This window comes from Triticum aestivum, chromosome 7A, assembly GCF_018294505.1.
Source record: "Triticum aestivum cultivar Chinese Spring chromosome 7A, IWGSC CS RefSeq v2.1, whole genome shotgun sequence".
Taxonomy (NCBI): domain Eukaryota; kingdom Viridiplantae; phylum Streptophyta; class Magnoliopsida; order Poales; family Poaceae; genus Triticum; species Triticum aestivum.
The window spans coordinates 735,541,104-735,547,290 of record NC_057812.1 but is presented as its reverse complement, the minus strand read 5'-3'; the positions used below and the strand labels follow the sequence as shown (position 1 = coordinate 735,547,290).

At 45.9% G+C, this 6,187-nt stretch overlaps 1 long non-coding RNA gene across 10 annotated transcripts; it reads left to right on the top strand.

The window, feature by feature from the left end:
* Positions 1-1,186: 1,186 nt before the first annotated feature.
* LOC123149834 (uncharacterized) lies at positions 1,187-4,356 on the top strand. Of its 10 annotated transcripts, none has more exons than XR_006474865.1 (5): positions 1,198-1,896; positions 2,532-2,592; positions 2,692-2,866; positions 3,374-3,545; positions 3,921-4,356. It is a non-coding gene; the product is annotated as an uncharacterized lncRNA (long non-coding RNA). The 10 variants fall into 10 exon arrangements; XR_006474861.1 differs by having other exon boundaries at positions 2,692-2,903; XR_006474862.1 differs by having other exon boundaries at positions 1,187-1,896; positions 2,685-3,545.
* Positions 4,357-6,187: the final 1,831 nt, after the last annotated feature.

Below are 6,187 nucleotides of genomic sequence, written 5' to 3'. Positions count from 1 at the left end.
AGATCCATGCCCAGCGCCTGCACAACAAGCAGCATTTCTTGACCAGAAGAGGATTCGGACCGAGCGAGGAGATGAGCTTACCCGTGCTGTACACAAGGCACACAACCTGCCGCCGCAGTCTCGGAGCAATCCGGTGGCGCCACCGTGAATGGCTTCTCAGCTTGTTCAGCCGACATGCAACGCCTTGCTGTGATTCTGGGGTGGACTACTCTGCTTGCTACTGGACGGTGATAGTGCTTGCATGCGTGCTGCTGCTAATCATGGTCCACCTGGTCAACTAGCACCTGCTGTGTCATGGCCGCTTAATGGCTCAAATCAAGTATCTTAGATTAGTCAAACGGTCGAGTTCAATGTCTTGTGCTAATTAAGTAGAGTGTCGATTTCCACTTTTGCAGTCGTGTTAGTTAATCGTGGTTCTAATGTAATGGGGCTGGAATATCTATGTAACCAACTGCAATGAAAATCAAATTTCTGGCAGCGACAACTTTGTATGCATTTTTATTCTTCTACTACTCCCTCCGTTGCTAAATAAACTAATATAAAAATATTTAGGTCACTAAAGTAGTGTTTTAAAGATCTTATATTAGTTTACAAAAGGAGTACAAGGCCTTTTGAGATTCCAATGTGGACTACAAGAGGCTCGAAGCACCTGCCCTGAAATAGCATTCAATAGTGGCCTTATCTCTTGTACTCGTTCCGCTGCCGAATTGGAGTACGACACTGCTTGCTCCATCTAGCTCTACAAAAGTACAAACTTTTATTCTCGCATAGGACACAATAAATGAAAAATCATCAACTGAACTTGCACTTTCTATCAAGTGTACCTTCATGCAGGGGGACCGGCACTTCCTGCACAGCATGAGCTGCCTGCATCACAGTGCTCTGGGGGGTGTAGAGATCACAAATCTTACATCTGGTGGCAAGAATATAACAAGGATTTAATGTTCAGTTCCATTATCACAATAGATGAGAGCTTCCCGGAAAAAAAGAAGAAAAAAGAAGAAGATGAGAGCAGTATTGAGCACACCATAATCGACACATCACTTACTGTTTGATTTCTGTTTGAAGCTTTAAGCGAGGCATCTGTGCATGCAGCTTGATTGTCCACAACAAATATTTTATATCTTATATACTCCCTCCGTTCTGAAATAATTGTCGCTGGAGATAACCAGTTCATTTTTCGTCACGTTGTAATATTTCTCCGCTTTACCCTTTTGCCCTCGCACTCGCTCTCTCCCCGACAGGCCCCTGGCTACCACTCGCCTCCTCCCCACCCCAGATCCGTCGACCTCACCTTGCCCACCACCGCTCACCGCCAGCTCCGACGACCCCCACCTTGGCGCCCATCCACGAGCTGGAGCAGCCGGATGAGGACGAACCCACCGAGACTGCCTCTTCCTCCAGCGACCACGCCACCGGCCCCAGCGCCACCAGGACGTCGCGGCACCACCACCGAGCTTCCAGCTCTCCCCGTCCCAATCCCCTCCTCCGGCCGGCCGCTCCTTCCGCACCACCAGAAGCAGCACAGGCGGACAGCAGCAGCTGCGCCCGCCTCCCGCCCACGTCAGCAGAAGCCGTGCTCGATCCGGTCAAAGATGATATTTTTACACGGGCGGCGGTGCTCGATCCGTGCTGGAGCAGTGGGAGGAGGACGGCGGCGCAGCGGGCTTCTGTTCTTCCCTGCTGTCGAGAAGCAGTCCCGGCCTGTTGACCCGCGCGCCCTCGTCCTGGCCGTGGCCGCTACCTGGGCTGCTCGCAAGGCAGCGCAACATGTCGGGGTCGCCGACGACCCTGAGGAGGAAGAGGAGTGCTTGGTCCGGCGCTCCGTCTCCTGCACCCTGCCGCCACGCGCTCCTTGAAGATGCCCAGCCAGCCATGAAGTAATTCAAGTTCAAGGTGATTCGATTCGATTCGGCAGCCCTCTCCGCTGCGATTTGTTGTAGCTACACTTGATTTGAATTCTTTCTCTAATTCTTGCCGGTCCAAGCAATCAAGATCATCAGAGTCAATAACGGAGATGGTCCAACAACCATGTTTCTGAGTGAGCAGGCACAAAGGATGCCCAGCTATGTTTATCTGTTGACCATTGTATTAAAACCTGTAGGATATCTAGCCTCAAATCTTATGACCAACTGACAAAAGCCTAAAACTGAATCTTGATACTCCTGCTACGAATACAATTGTTCCTGTATCTCCTTCCATTTCTTCTCCTACATGTCCTTCCATTTCATTTTCTGCATCTTCATCCATTTCATCCACATCTTCTGCAGGTGGAGTGAAGTAGAAGTAGAAGTAGAAGATATTAAAATTTAGCAAAGTGCTTTCAACAGTACTTAACTGAATTTTTATGCACCTATGTGCATTAAAATTCAGCAAAGTGCTTTTGAAATCACTTAACTGAATTTTTATGCAAAATGCTTTCAAAAGCACTTAACTGACAACAACAATAACAACAAGTGGTTTTTGTTTGCTTGTTGTATGTCTATGTTGATGAGATGTTGAGATTTTATGTCTATGTTTTTTTGGCTTAGGATCTCCTCAAAGGAAAGGAAGATGGCTGTACTCACATATTCTCCATGTCCCATCCATCAGGTCATTAGTACTATAAATTCTCTAGTATCCATCACAGCATCACTCGAGCGTGAAGAAGTCTTAATTCTCTATTAATATTTTGATAATGGTAGAATGCAGTGAGGACTTGATGGAAAATGGAGACGTTTGTATCAGGGAGTTTGTTGACAAGAGCTCCATACTGACTACTATCAGGTTCAAGGAGACTCGTCATCATAGTCACTGTTCTATGTAATCTATCATAACAGTGGCAGTTTCCTCCCTCAAGTTGCTCGGATCCAGTTAGGCAAACAAAGTATGCAGTGAACTCTAGTGCATAATCTTTTTTGAGGGTACGCCAAAGGCCATTATGTCTTACTGCAATGTATCTCAGCCCATTACAACTGAACCAAATATAAATATATTACCATTAGATGCCCAAGATTGAAAACACAAAATGACCTATCAGATGCTGAACATTTTCTTACTTATTAAGAAAACACTAAGCTAATGCCTGAAGGTATGGTTCTCCCAGTTGTGCATATCATATTTTGTTGATTGCAGAAGAGTATTTAAGATCAAGAATTACACTATTTATCTTCTCTTTTAGAGAAAAAACAGATGAAGTATGCTTATGTTTCTAACTTTAACATTCTGGAGTACAGCCTCTTTGAGGAGCGCTAAGCTTAGCAAGGTTGAATTGCTGTTCTTTTTTTGTCAAAGCATGTCAGTAGACGCCATTAAGAGATTAAGCAACATCTAACGGCTTCACTGATGTTGTCAATTTTCTGCTGATTTGTCAATCTTGCTTTTGTTTTCACAGGTGGACAGATGGACCTGTTCAAGTCAGTTTTCTTGGCCCTTGCCTAGCCTAGCCTAGCCTAGCCTAGCTGCTTGAAAGGAAGGGGGCGATGGAGGTGGTGGCAGAGGCCGGCGCGCAGCAGCCCTGGGACCAGTTCAAGGAGGAGGTGGAGATCATGGAGGAGCAGCCGAAGGTGAGCTTTGCTCTGCTTCTCCATCTATTCATTGCAGCTCCACTGTTCTGTCTGGGTGAACTGGTCCCTGCTTAGTTAATTTTTCCTCATGGGAGGAAGAACAAGATAAGGATGAACCAAATCTTGATTAATTGATTGGTAGATGGAGGCTGTTCCCCATTTCCTCTTGCCTAATTTTTTGCTGTTCCCCTTCCTTGCTGGATGGAGACTGCAATCTGCATCATTATTTTCAGAGGATAAACTGAAAATTCATCCTGGAATTATTGTTTCTCCTTCTACTCCAGTGAATGTTAACCTCTGATCAAAATTTATTGTCTCTGTGTTCATCCAGCAGAAATCCAAGCAATTCTGATCAAAATTACTGTGCGTATGCAGGAGCAGAAAGGAGCAGCGAGCAGCAGCGGCGGCTGACCTCGAGCTCTCGATTGGAGTGGAGGGAGGCGGCCGACGAGGGATCTGCGGCCGACGGGGAAGGATCTGGAGCTGCGGCGGAGCAGGCAACCAGTGGGGAAAGGCGGCCGCCGGTGAGGGAGCTTCTGATCGCGGCGGGGAAGGGCGACCAAAGAGGGGATCGGGCTCTGATTGGAGCGGCGCAGGCAGCCGGCGGGGAAGGACGAGCAACGGAGGAAGACGACGGCCCGAGCGATTTCAAATCGGGGGGTCAGTTTCGTAATTTCACTTGTTTTCACCTGGTCGGACCCCCCACGACAATTATTTCGGAACGGAGGGAGTATTATATTATATTTACTAATTGGAGACACTAATCGAGACTCCATGTTAATCCTCATAATACTAAGTTAATTAACCGCACGATCTCCATGTTGCCTATCTATAGCCGTAGGATGAAGTACTCAAGGAGTCCATATGCCCTATGTCCCACATGGACCATGTTGGCATACTCCTCACAGCCAGGTTTAAGAAAAAACTCTTCACGTCCAGAAAAGAAACTCTTCCACGGCCTGTCAAGAAAAAATTCTCTCTCAATACATGAGTCACGTCCGATCCCAGCCCACCGACGCATCACCATGCCCGTCCACGAGAGAACCCTAGCGTCACTTCTCCTCATGTTCCTCCTCGCCTATCACCTATGAAATTTCCATGTAATCTAAACCTTCAGGTTTGTATACCCATCTAACAAATATCCCCGATCTCTTCCTCTCCAGCCATTGAATTTCCTCTCTGTCCCAAGCATGTTGCAATCCATGTTGGCTGATGAAGTTGAGGAGGTTCTATCTATCTCAGTATCCATGTCCCGATCAGACTGCAATTGCCGATGTTGTGGACGGATGTGTACTAACGGCAGTTCAAATTAGATCGGTCAGCCGCCGCTGTTGGTCAGGATACCGTGGAGGAACTACGGTCTACGACAGGTTTGTGGCTTCGTGCACCTCCTCTACATTGTTGGAATTCTTCACCCATTACTCCCTATTCCCACGAATTTATGATGAAGGAAAGTAACCCATTATCATTAATTGCCGACAAATCAGATTAATTCTGGATATCCGATCAAGAAAATTTGGTATCTTACATGTTCATCTCTCTGTAGTCTGTACTACTCATGGCTGATTTCTAAAAGAGGGAATAATAACATAAAATTCGTGTTTTGTGGGATCTTGAAGAATACCAAGCAAAATAGGGTAATGTGCCATGGCCTGATTCAACAAATACGTGGTTGGTCCAAGGGAGGTTTAGGGAGATCTTCATCGAGGTTCCTGAAAGCTTGAGGCTCTCGAAGAAAGAGGTTTGTTTTATCGTTGTCCTGAGTATTATATATTTTTGTAGTTTTTACCGAGTTGTTCAGTTATCAATTGTTGCATGTCCACATTGATAAAAATTCTTACACTCCAAGCCAACTGAATGTATTATGCTTGGCTTACATCTGTAGCTAGAACCGTCTCATAGAAACACTAAGAATAGATATGAGATTGGTTATCGATCTATCATTTAGAAGAAACTTTGGCTATTTGTTAAAACAAAAGTATTTCTATAGTACATATCACGAGAGTGTTATAGTAATCAACCCTCTTATCTAAACCTAATTAAAGAAATATTTTTATCTTACGACAATCCTGATAGAACTATACACCGCGATTTGGTGATGCACAATTATCTTTCCAAAAAAACATACTTCACGACATTCAAATAGCAAAATGATTCATTGAAAAAAAGTATTATATAAAGTCTGCAATAATCAATGCTTTTATTTCAAAATGTACTAGCCCGTGCAGCAGTACGTGTTGATGACTAGTGACTGTAATTAGCATGCACGATTTTCATTGCAAGAAACGAGTATTTGTGACTGCCCCCATCATGCACAAGTACAGTTGCCATGTGCCCTCTCGTGCCTGTATCCAGCTCGAGTATCCCTGTGGCAAAATTTCGTGTTTTGACCCTTTTGGCGTAGTTTAACAGGATCTGACCCCGGTATGATTTTTTTTCGAGATTTGACCCTTTCGGCTACCGCCGGAGGCCCTGGCGGTAGCGATCTACAGGCTACCACCGCCCCTCCTGGCGGTAGGTTCCGTTGACGGCCGTTTGGCCGTTAACGGGCGCTGACGTAGCAAAGGTACCTACCGCCGCCGACCTTGGCGGTAGGCTCCAACACCCTACCGTCGAGGTCTCTGGCGGTATGGTCCTGGAGG